Consider the following 13,098-nt stretch of genomic DNA (forward strand, 5'->3'; position numbering starts at 1 on the left):
AAGCAATAGGACTCAGAAATCCTGTTGTGACTGGGCTTGTTCGCTCTTGCCTCCTGCCCTTGCCAAGAGAAGGACATGCCTGGGCTAGTGTGCGGGAGGGGAGGGTAAGAGGCATGTGGGGGACAGAACCGAGTTACCCAAGTCGTTCCAGCTGAGGCCAGCCTAGACCAGCCGACAGCCAGCCGAACCCCGGACATGAGAGAAAATGCAGCCATGACTTGCAGAGCCACCTGGCCAAGCATCCTAGATGTGCAAGCAACAAATAAATGCTTAACACGGGCACCACTGAGGACATGTCATTATTTTGTCATGCAGATTTATTGTGACAAAGAGAACAGATAAGGATAGTGGGAGAGAAAGTGGGGGAGAAAATGTCTTCCCTAAGCCATCTCTGTGTCTCCTTTGCTGGATGTCACAATGGAGGACCCTGAGACCCCTTCTTGTCTGCTCCCTGCATCCACCCTTTCAGCCATGGAGAAGGTGTGACATTGGTTTTCTACGGCTGTGCTTAAGTACCTGTAATTAATAGCAAGGATGAATCCAAAGCTGCATCCTAGCCTGCGCGCCCCACCTGCCCACCCCATTCAGAGTAGAGTTTGCAGGAGTTGAGTAATTGTATTGTTTATTGCACTAAATGGAACATTAATCAAACTGCTTGAAGGCACTCAGGCTGTCCCCAAGGGCTGTGTGCTCTGCCGACTGTCTGGATGGAAAGTAAGTACTCGCTGGACCTGCCTAGTGGACGTGGGAGATTCCAGCTCCAGCTTTTCAGATACCAGCCCCATGCCTCCCACGCCTCTCCATTCTTCCTGTGTTTTGGGCTCCATTTTACAGATGTGGGAGTTGAGGCCCAGAGAGGTCAAATCACTTGCTCAACATCACCCGGCAAGGAAGGGAGAGGGAGAAAATTTGAAGCCGGGTCCACATGTGTACAGAGCCAGACTAGAAGCAATGCCCACGCAGGGTCTCCTGGGTCACCAGGTAGCCCTGTGAGCTATTTTCCTCTGCTTTGCTGAGTCCTGGGAAGAGAGAGAATGAAGCAGGCAGACAACACTGATGCACAGAGATGATTTGTTTAAAGCAGCAGAAAGACTCCTGAGCATGGGGCATCAGTAAATCTCCATAAAGTTGTCCTGATCAGGTGCAAGGTGTGGAGGAGGGAGTGGCATTGATGGGCACAACTCCAAGAAGTCTTGGGTGACTCTCCACCTCATTCCTTTGCATGGGGAGGGGGTGTCTCTCCTCCCTATTCTTCGTGACAAGGTGGTTATTTTTAAACCCCTCTTTTTGCAGTGTTCATGTCAAAGTCACCATGCAAAAATACGTCAGGCATCCTGGGAAGTGACGTTCAGGCAGACAGAGCTCGGTAGAAGCCTGGGGCAGATGTTGGAGCAGCCAGGCGTGCAGCCTGGGTGGGGCTCCGATGAGTCACTCCACTCTTCCTCTCTGCTCCCCTGTCGCTGGGAGCTGTCTAGTTGGGAGTTTCCTAGGAACAGAGACAGTAAGTCCAGCCAGAACTGACCATTCACTCCGTCTCCCAACCTGAGTCCCGGGTGCCCTCTCTCCACCTCCACGGAGCACCAAGACCTAATGGTGCTCTCCACCCCCTGCCACCAGCCTTAGGATGGTGGAACCCTGGCAGTCCAGCCTCCTTCCCACAATCTATTGTCCACACCTTGGCCAGAGTGCTCCTTCAAAAGACCAAATCCAAGCACGCTCTCCCCTGCTCAAAACCCTTCCATGGTTCTACTCCCATTGCCTTCAAAACAAAGTTCTCCACTCTGTGCTCTCGAATCCTGCCTTCCTGCCAGCCTCATCTCATGCCAGTCCCTGCTCATGTCACTCTCTGCCCTGGCTGCCCCATACTCCAGCGTTTGGCATGTGGTGGTCCCTCTGTTTAGACCACCCTTCCTCCAACTTCCTTTACCTGGCAGAGTGCTATTTTTGTTGTTGTTGTTGTTTGTTTGCTTTTTTGAGATGAAGTCTTGCTCTGTTGCCAGGCTGGAGTGCAGTGGCGTGATCTCAGCTCACTGCAACCTCTGCCTCCCAGGTTCAAGTGATTCCACTCCCTCAGCCTTCCAAGTAGCTGGGACTACAGATGTGCACCACCATGCCAGGCTAATTTTTTGTATTTTAGTAGAGATGGGGTTTCACCACATTGGCCACGAAGGTCTTGATCTCCTGACCTTGTGATCTCCTTGCCTTGTCCTCCCAAAGTGCTGGGATTACAGGCGTGAGCCACCACGCCCAGCCAGTGCTGTTTGTTTTAAACATCACTTCCAACAAGAACTGGGAGTTGGGATGAGGGTGGCAGGTATGGAGAAACCACCTGGGTTGCTGGGATAAACTCAGAGGGGGGACAGTGATACGGTTTGGCTCTGAGTCCTCACCCAAATCTCATGTTGAATTATAATCCCCAGTGTTAGGGGAGGGACCTGGTGGGCGGTGATTGGAACATGGGGACAGATTTTCCCCTTGCTGTTCTCGTGATAGTGAGGGAGTTGTTGTGAGATCTGGTGTTAAAAAGTGTGTAGCACTTTCCCCTTTGCTCCCTCACTCTCCTTCTCTCCATGGTAAAGACGTGCTTACTTCCTCTTCATCTTCTGCCATGAGGGTAAGTTTCCTGAGGCTTTCAAGCCATGCTTCCTGTACAGCCTGTGGAACTGTGAGTCAATTAAATCTGTTTTCTTCATAGATTATGCAGTCTCTGATAGTTCTTTATAGCAGTGTGAGAATGGGCTAATATAGGTAGCAATCCAGGAAGCCCATAAAATAAGATGACAGGAGCAGAGTCTAGACCAGGTAGACCAGCCAGATGATGGAGGGGAGTTTTCCTTGTCGCCTGTTAACTTGGAGAGCAGCTTACCTTGGGATTTTCAAGCTTTTTTGGAAACTCGAGTTCCTGAGAAGATCCCGGAGGCAATGGCAGGGTTCAAGTCCCCACTCTCTCTGTTTTGACCTCCTTTCACAAATCTCTCCCAGAATATTTTATTAGGAGGATATGTTTTGCAGCTAAAAAAAAGTTTGAAAAACTGTATGTTTTGAAGTCAGACTGCATATGTTCATGACCCTGCTCAGCCACAAAACTGTGTGGCTTTGGGTAAATTACTTAACTTCTCTGAATGACTTAAATTCTCAGTTTCCTAATCTGTAAAATGGAAATAATAATTGCACCGACCTCCCAGTTGTTTTGAAGAATGTGGCAGATTGTGTTTTTCAAAGATGGTCATAACCACATCTCTCATTCCTTATGCCTTTGCAGAATCTCGCCATTTCCTCATCAAGAAGTTGAATGGAAGTCCCCTCTCCTTGAACTTAGGTGGGCATTTGAATTGCCTCAATCAGCAGAGTAGCGTGGAGGTGATGCTATAACTTCTGAGGCCAGGTCATGACAATGCCATGCACTAAGTTCCTATTTCCCAGAACCTGGCTGCCATGTTGTGAGGAAGCCCAAGAAGCCCATGGAGAGGAATGGAGACCCCACCCTCACGCCCCCAGTGGATAGCTCCAGCTGAGATCCCAGCTAACAGCCAGAACCAACGTGCCAGTCATGTGAGTGAGCTATTTTGGAGGTGGGTTCTCTACCCCACAGTTAAGTTGTCTTAGCTGATGCTGTGTGCAGCTGAGATGAGCTCTCCCGCTGCACCCTGCGTAAATTACAGATTGTGATTGTTGTTGCTTTAAGGCACCATGTTTTGGGGTGATCTGTAATACAGCAGTAGATTATTGGAACAAGGAATAGGTAAGATAATGCACATGAAGTGCTTATCACTAGACCAGGTGCATTAGAAGCACTTTTTACACAGGAGAAATTGAGCACAGAGACACTGATGGTTTGGCCCAAGGTCACACAGCTACTGGACATGTTTTCCAGTTACTGCTTGTGCTGCTTCTCTGCATAGAAGTAGTGAGGATGTGACTGTTGAGTTCTGAGCTGATCCTGGGGCTGGGGGTCTAGCTCCTCTCCCCAAAGACTTGCACCCATTGCTGAGAGCGGGGTTTATCAACCAGGCCTGGGTGCTTCCAGACAAGCTTGCTGCAAGTCACTTCCTCCCTGCCTCTTCCCTCCGGGGCCCTCAATGGCTGCCCCAGGAAGGTGGGGAAAAGTGGTTCCACTGGGCATTGGCAAGTGAAGAGCCCTGGAGGCAGGGAGGGGGCATCTCCTGGCACCAGCCCCTGCTTCCTGTCTGCTTGCAGCTCCTCTTCCCAAGCATAAGTGGCTTTGAGGGAGGATCTGGGTGACTCTTTCCTCTAGGCTTTAATAATACTGTTAATTAAGCAGCCAAGAGAAGAACACGGCTGGCGCCAGCAAGGGGACAATGGTCTGAAAAGGGGACAGAGAGACACATCAACAGCTTCCCATGCAGGGCTTTCAAAAGAGCAGCTGTGGGGAGCAGGCGAGCAGGGGACATAAGGGACCCCGCCAGAGCCGAGCGCAGCGTGGCTGGGCAGGGAGGCGCTGGGATGAGCCCATGCCAGCTGCCCAGCTGTGCTTCTCTCTGGCACCCCCTGCCTGCCCAGCTGGACGAGGGCTTCTCTGGAGCTTCTGGACAGGCTGGATGAAACAGGCAGCCAGAGGGCACCAGCTGGTCCACACAGACCCCCCAGGAGACCTTATTTTGCCTTCATTTCCTCATCTACAAAATAGAAGGGTTGAACTAGTTTCCATTTCTTCTTACGTGCCACTCTCAATTGAAGGTGGCTGCTTGGAACGTTGACTTGAGAAATTAGAAGCCGAATCAATGCTCCATGGAGAAGCATGCTGGGATTGATTTGTGATGTCTGCCACGAGTATAGGATTGGCCATTTAGGGCATGAATGCTATCCATGGATTGGATCTCCGAAGGTCCATTCATTCATCCAATAAGTAGTTAAAAACCACCTACTGAGTGTAGATCTTTTCACTCTGATCTAGTTTCCTTATTTATATAATGAGTACCTATGGAGAAGTAGAGCCATCCCTCAGTATCCACGGGGAATTTGTGCCAGGATACCCCATGGGTATGAAAATCCACAGATGCTCAAGTCCTTTTTATACAAAGGGAGTACTATCTGCATATAACCTACACATATCCTCCCACATACTTTAAGTCATTTCTAAACTAGTTATAATACCAATACAATGTAAATGCTATGTGAAAAGTTGTTACACCGTCTTGTTCAGGGAATGGGAATAATGACAAGGAAAAAAGTCATGTTCAGTACAGACACAACCATCCATTTTATTTTTTCCAAATATTTTCACTCTGCGGTTTGTTGAGTCCATGGATGTGGAATCCACATATATGGAGGGCCAAGTGTACTTTCTTTTTGTCTGGGCTGTGATCTCTGGAGACAGAGAAAATAGGAAGAAATCAGGGCCAAGAGAGAAGAGATATCAGGAGTGCTAAGAAGAAAGTGTTGGCATTTGCATATTGCCTTAAATCAGACTGGCAAACCACAACCCCGGGCTAATAAAGTTTGATTGGCATACGGCCACACCCACCTGTTTATGTATGGTCTGTGGTGCAGAGTTGAGTGGTAGGAGGGACAGAGAACTTACAGCTCACAAAGCCTAAAGTAGTTACTATCTGGCTCTTTACAGATAACCTTTGCTGACCCAGGTGTATACAATTCAAGGCATTTTCCCAGTCATCCTATCACTTGCTTTTCATGCCAACTCTCTGAGTTTAGCAGGGCAGATTTGATGAAGTCCCATTTTTCAGAAGAGGAAACTGCATCCCAGCCCCAGAAGGCCAGGCCTTGAACTTGAGTGTCCTATTTCTTTCCCTGGGCCTCCTCCACGCTGCCTTCCATCTGACTCAAAAACCTGCCAAGCTTTTCAATTTTGCTTCTGAAATCTCTGGCAGCAGTCTCAGCCCCCAGTATCACTCACCTGATTGATGCTAACGTCCTCCGGGATTTCTCCTTCGAAGCTATCCGATAGTAGCTAGAGAGGTTTTTCTTAAGCCCAAATCTAAATCAAATCTAACTCTAAATCTAAAGCCCAAACCTAACTCCTTTGCTCAGAGCCCTCCCATAGCTCCCCTGTGCTCCAGCCCAAAGCCTGAGCTCCTTAGCATGATCTGTAAGGTACCTGTTGCGCTTGGAGCCGGCCGGCTTCCCTGTATAGTCTGGGGGCATGTTGCTCCTTTGCCCCTCCCAGGAATTTCTCTCTACCCCATCAAACAGGATTTCTCATTGCTAAGACCTCATTCTTTTAAGGCTCAACTCAGTCCACAAGCAACCCCAAGGAAGCCCTCTCTGCTCCCTCCCCACGTTCAGCCAGGTTAGTGCCGCCCCTGCCCATACTGACCTGGCCATTTGGGGCGTGAAGGCTATCCATGGATCGGATCTCTGAAGGTCCACTCTTTCAACCAATAAGGAGTTAAAAACCACCTACTCAGTGTAGGTCTTCTCTCTCTGATCTAGTTTCCTCATTTCTTATTATTCACTACTGCACAGGCCTTGCATCCAGTAGGCGTTCACTAAATGCACTCACAATCTTGCTGATGGGAACTTGCCCAGAGCTCTCAAACCCCAGGCCCCACTGTTGGCCTAATGCAGAGGTGCCCAGTCCCCGAAGATCCCCGAGGGCTCTCTGCTCCTCCCCTCTCTGTGGCTGCCCCAGGGCCTGAATAGTTTGCAGCTGTGAATTTGCCAGGCAAGGACCACGGCAGCTCTCTCGGCCTCATTACTTTTGGCATCTGTCTTATCCCTTAAGCATCTTCAGTGGGGAAGAAGAACAGCTTGATGGGAAAATGCCCTGACAGACGTTGTACCATTAACACATTTTTCTCATGCCCTGAACGTGGCCCCACAATCCTTCTGGAAGCATCTATAATGGACAGAAAAAGAGATGGCAGTAAGGCTACAATGCTTCCAGGGGCAGGGGAATGAAAGAAGGCAGGCACTAACATCACCAAGTACCTACTGTGTGCCATATGCTATTCTGCTAATTACAGCTACCATTTGTATAGCTTTACTTATGTGCCAGCCACACACACACACACACACACACACACACACACACAGCACTCAGGACTGGCTTCAGGCATGGCTGGATCCAGGTGTTCCAACAATGTCCACAGGACAGGACCTGGTCCTATTTTCCTCTCACAGGCAAGCTCTTTTTACAGAATCCTGAGTAATCCCAGAACTATATTCTCTTGTCAGAACTATGACAAGAAAAACATAAAAAGCTTTTTATTAATAGTTTCAGCACAAGTTCCAGGCACAAGTTCCAGGACTCATTCTCACTGATTGTACTTGGGTCACGTGCATGTTCCTGAGCCAATCACAGGACTAGGAATGGAGCTCTTTGATTGGCCAAGCCCAGGTCATGTGCCCTTCTAAGAGCTGGGGACTGGGATAAGTCTCTCTTAAACATCACAGAGGGAGACCAAGGCAGGAGGATCACTTGAGGTCACGAGTTCTAGACCACCAGCCTGGCCAAATGGTGAAATCTCGTCTCTTCTGAAAAAACACAAAAATTAACTGGGCATGGTGGCACATGCTTGTAATCCCAGGTCCTTGGGAGGCTGAGGCAGGAGAATCACTTGAACTCTGGAGGCAGAGGTTGCAGTGAGCTGAGATCGTGCCACTGTACTCCAACCTGGGCAACAGAACAAGACTCCGTCTCAACAAACAAACAAACACAAACAAACAAAAAAAATCGAAAAACAACTAACATCACAGCCCAAGGGAGGTGGGAGAATGATGGATGATCCCTGAGGGAGAATCAGGGTGCTGGACAGGCAGAAACAATTGTCTATCACAGGGGCCTGCGAATCTCACTTCTATGTTACTAATGAGGACACAGAGTTACAAAAAGGCAAATGGACCGCCCAGACTCACACGGCTGATACGCGGCAGAATCTTGATTGGAGCCCAGGACTCCCGGACTGATTTATAAAAATCCTGGAGAGGGCGGGCACGGTGGCTCCTGCCTGTCATACCAGCACTTTGGAGGGCTGAAGTGGGAGGGTTGCTTGAAGCCAAGAGTTCGAGACCAGCCTGGGCAACATAGTGAGACCCCATCTCTAAAAAAACCCCCAAAGCCCTAGGGAACAATAAACTGTCCTTCTTTTCTCTCCCCCGTATTTATTGAGCACTAATTATGTGCCAGGTACTATACTTTGGAGATTACAGTGGTGAATACAACAGATGTGGTCCCTGCATTGATGAAGCTTAAATTTAAAGAAGTCGGTTTCTTGCTTCCCTTTCTCACTGCTCTACCCTCCACATGGACAGCCCTCTCCACCCCACCAGTCTCAGTCCCCAGTGACCTGTGTTCCAATCTTCCCTGACTCTCTACGTGTGATTAGGGTAGTGCCATCCCCTCCAAGCCTGCCTTGCTGGTTGCAGCCAGACCTTCCTTTCCTTGCCTGAGTCCTGCAGCCCCTCTCTCCCCTTAGGTCGCCCCTGCTTGCCCCTGAGATGTGCAGAAAAGATGGGGAGGCTGCCCCATCCCCTGAGGTTCTTGTTGGGGGAGGGAGAGGCACAGAAGAAAGAGCATGGGCCAGGCTGGGTTCTAGAAGCTGTCACTGCAGGGGCACACCCACATACACATCACACCCACATACACACATGCACACATGCATACTCACTCATTTGCTCATTCACAAGCATTTATTGTGTGCCTACTGTGTGCCAGGCACAGTGCCAGTATTAGGGACACAGTGGTGAACAAGAGCAGGTCCTGGCCCTACCCAGTCCCCACTCCCCACTCCCCAACAGGGAGCTCACAGAGTAAGCACACAGTGCTTCGAGAGACAGACATATAGAGTGATGAGAGTGTATATCAGGAAGGGCTTCCTGGAGGAAGTGGCAGCTGAGATATGAACTAGGTAAAGAGCAGAAGGGACAAGCATTCTAGGCTGGGAGGGAACAGCATGTGTGAAGGGTCTTCGGGGAGAGGAAGCATGAGCTCTGACAGGTTGAATGGAGGTCAGTGTGGCAGGAGCCTGAGAGAGACAGGGTGAGGCAAGACTCGGCTATGGGGAGGACAGTGATGGGGCCACGGGAGCCACGGAGGCTTTTAAAGAAGGGAAAGGCAGAGTCAGACTTGGGTTTAGAAAGAGCCTTCTGGTTGCTGTGCCAAGAAAGGCCTGAAAGTGCGGGTGCAGTTGGAGGGGGCAGCTGTGCCCTCCAGATGGACATGATAGGGGCCAGCAGTAGGGAGAATAGGTTAGGTTAGTAGATAGCATGATGGGGAGGAGAAGCTGAATGATTTGAGAGAAATTTCAGTGGCAAAGAGGAAGGAGTGCAGGTGCCACTGGTATCCGGTGTGGGCAGTGGGAGGATACTCTGTACAACTTCTGCCTGGGGCCCCAGATACAGAGAAGGTGCCAGGTGGGGGAAGGTGCCCCTTACACCCTTAATTCCTCCTTCAGACCTCCCTCACACCCCTACTCACAACCTCACTCACTCACAGCAACTGGACATAGTCACATGCACAGTCTCACTCACAAATTCATCTTCCCACATTCCCTTACTGACCAGGATGCATAGTCCCTGAATCAGTCAGCACAGGATGGATTATGCCACAGTAACAAACAACCCTCAACACAGCATTGTTCAGCCATAGAGGTTTCACTCACACCTATGCTATCTTACTCTCTCTGCCCCACTCACTCCCACTTCCCCTCATTCACACCCAGTCCCTGTACCAGTCAGCCTGGGCTGGATCCGTAGGGGCTTATTTCCTGCTCACGCTCTATCCATCATGGCAGGGTGAGGGCTCTCTTTCACTTTATCTTTCCTCCCAGCACACTGATATGCAGCCTCTCTCTTCTCGTGGTCATGGAAGAGCAAAGGAGACAGTGAACCAGGGAGAGGCTCTTGAAACTCCACCTGAAAGTGACACATGGCATTTTCACATTTTATTGGCCAGAGCAAGTCCTGTGGCCATGTTGACTGTCAAGACAGAGTGATCCTTCTGCATGGAGGGGCAAAGACTATCTATGCCTTTGAATACTACAGACCACCAATGCACCCACGTTTCTTCCCATGGGAACCCCTTCACTAACACACTCGCTGTCCCTACCTCTGCCAGTCACACACACATTTTCAGCCACATACTGTTTGTTCACTATGCCTACCCTTGGCGACACGTGTGTACTTGCACTTAACTCACACCCATCCCTCACTCATGAACACACTTTTTCAGAGTGGCTCTGATCAACACACCCTCTTTGTCACTGCTCCACACACTCACAGGCACACTTTAATTTTGCACACATTCCCACACTTAACCTGGTTAACACCTACATCTACCCCACTAGAGACTGAATGTTTGTGTTGCCCCAAAATTCATATGTTGAAACCTAACCCCCAAGGTATTGCTATTAGGAGGTGGGGACATTGGGCAGTGATTCAGTCATGGGTATGGAGCCCTCATGTCATATACGGCATCAGTGTTTGTCTTAGTCCTGTTTCTCATGTTATCACAGAATATTGGTGACTGGGTAATTTATAATAAAAAATTTATTTCTCATGGTTCTGGAAGCTGGGAAGTCCAAGAGCATGGTGCTGGCATCTGCTGAGGACCTTTGTGCTGCATCAGAACATGGCAGAAGGCATCACATAGCAAGTGAGTGCATGAGACCAAGAGAGAGTTGGGCAAAACTCATCCTTTTATCATTCTCACCATAATTGACCTACTCCTGTGATAATGGCATTAATCCATTCATGAGGGCAGAGCCCTCATAACCTAAGCACCTCTTAAGGCCCCATCTCTCAATACCCTTACAATGGCAATTAAGTTTCAATGTGAACTTTGGAGGAGACATTCAAACCATAGTAGTGCTGTTATAAAAGAGGTCCCAGGCCAGGTGTGGTGGCTCATACCTGTAATCCAAACACTTTGGGAGGCCAATGTGGGAGGATTTCTTGAGCTCAAGAGCTTGAGACCAGCCTGGGCAACATAGTGAGGCTGTGTCTCTACTTAAAAAAAAAAAAAAGTTAGCTGAATGTGGTAGCACGTGCTTACAGTCCCAGATACATGGGATTCCATGGGAGGATTGCTTGAGCCTAGGAGTTGGAGGCTGCGGTGAGCTGTGATTGTACCACTACACTCCAGCCTGCGTGACAGAGCAAGACCCTGTCTCAAAAAAATATTCATAAAAGAAGAGGCTCTAGCCCAGGTGCAGTAGCTCGTGCCTGTAATCCCAGCACTTTGGGAGGCTGAGGCAGGCGGATCACTTGAGGCCAGGGGTTTGAGACCAACCTGGCCAACATGGAGAAACCCCATTTCTAGTAAAAGTACAAAAAATTAGCCAGTGTGGTGGCACATGCCTGTAATCCCAGCTCCCTGGGAGGCTGAGACATGAGAGTTGCTTCAACCCGCGTGGTGGAGGTTGCAGTGAGCTGAGATCACACCACTGCACTCTAGCCTGGGCAACAGAGCAAGACTTTGTCCCAAAAAATAAAAAAGGCCCTGGAGAGCTTCTTCACCCCTGCCATCTTGTGAAGACACTTTGAGAAGGAGGGGCCATCTCTCAACCAGGAAGCCAGCCCTCACCAAACATGGAATCTACCAGAGCTTTGGTCTTGGACTCCCCAGCCTCTAGAACCATGAGAAGTAAGTTTCTATTGTTTGCAAGCCATCCAGTCTACAGTATTTTGTTATAGCAGATTGATTGGACCCAAACATGCCCACAGTTGCAATAACATGTAGCTTTCAGACACAAACGTGCACACTCATCTCTTCAACCATACATCCTTCCAGTCATGCCCCCCCACACACTCACTCACTAGCACCTGCAGCCACCTCGTCTGCACATATACACACACACACCTGGCACAAAGACGCCTCACATGCACACACGGTAGCACACTCAGAAATCAGGCTCGTTTGCTCCCTCCCAAGTGAAAAGGTCTCAGGGTCTTCTGCTCTCTGGGTGTGAGTATGCAACTCCATCTGGCTTGAGTCTGCTGGTGCCACACCCCGAAGGCAGGCAGGTGGGTTCGCATGGAGCCTTGCTTGGTGAAAAGTCTCTAAAACCCCCCGCTGGCACCAGGCGTGGCCTCTTTACCTCTCCGGGCGGGCTTGATCTGCGGTGCCTCCGTAACTGGCTGTTCAGGGAGGATCGATCAGCCTCTGTATACACTGGCTACAGAAAACATGATTAACAGTGTTTGGGATCCATTAATTGCACTGGCTGGGAATTCTGAACAATCTCATTTGAGAAGTCACTTAGGAGTATACTTTTGCCTCGATGGAGCACAGGGTGCCTGAAATAGCTGCAAGGGACCAGCACACCCAGGCCAGGCCCCAGTGGCCTGTCTTCGTTAGGGGGAATTTAGGTCACTGAGGCTGTGGGAGGAGAAACTTCCCTCCTCCATAAAGCCCTCCTGGATTGCCACACGGCCCTTCTACAGCCTCTGAAATCTCCTCACACCCCAGTTCAGCGCATGACCTCCTGCCTCGCTGGTTTGAGGTTGTTTTATGTGGATTTGTGCAGCCTCTTTTGTGGTCAGAGACCTTGTCTGTAGTACCCCTTCCCGGAGCCCTGACAGCCATCATTATCATTATTGTTGTTGTTATTTACCCATGTCCTCAGTCTAGTGCAGGCCTCTAGGGGGTGGGTTCTGTGTGTTTTCCTTCTTTGTGAAATAGGGCTTCATTTGTCCTAAGTGCTCAAAAAGCTCAGATCTGAGTGAATAAAAATAAAACCAGTTTGGCTGTCTTGAGGCACTAGGAAAGATTATCACGGAAAATGTTTTGAGCTTCTTAATCTCTGAAATATGAAAATCTAATTTAAAAAAGAAAGAGAAAAAACTCGGCAAAATGTTTTGGGGTTGCCTTGTGGATGTGTTTGAACCTCAAAACCCCTGCACATTCCTGCCCCTGTCTCATCCCAGAGCCTGAATTTCTGAGAAACCACTGAAGACCTGACCCCAATGCTTAATATTTTTTTTCCCTTTCCAAGCATCTCTCATGGAAGGCATTTTGGATGAAAAGACCTTTGGCATCATGGGTTTTGCAGGATGAATAGGAGTTTGACAGGTGGAGAAGGGGGTTGGGAAAGGGACGTTCAGGCAGAAGAAATGGTGCATGTAAAGGTAAGGCAGTGTGAGGGAGCTGGGTGAGATTACAACAGCATTGCAGATGCA

The sequence above is a fragment of the Macaca mulatta genome, chromosome 10 (assembly GCF_049350105.2).
Source record: "Macaca mulatta isolate MMU2019108-1 chromosome 10, T2T-MMU8v2.0, whole genome shotgun sequence".
Classification (NCBI taxonomy): Eukaryota; Metazoa; Chordata; class Mammalia; order Primates; family Cercopithecidae; genus Macaca; species Macaca mulatta.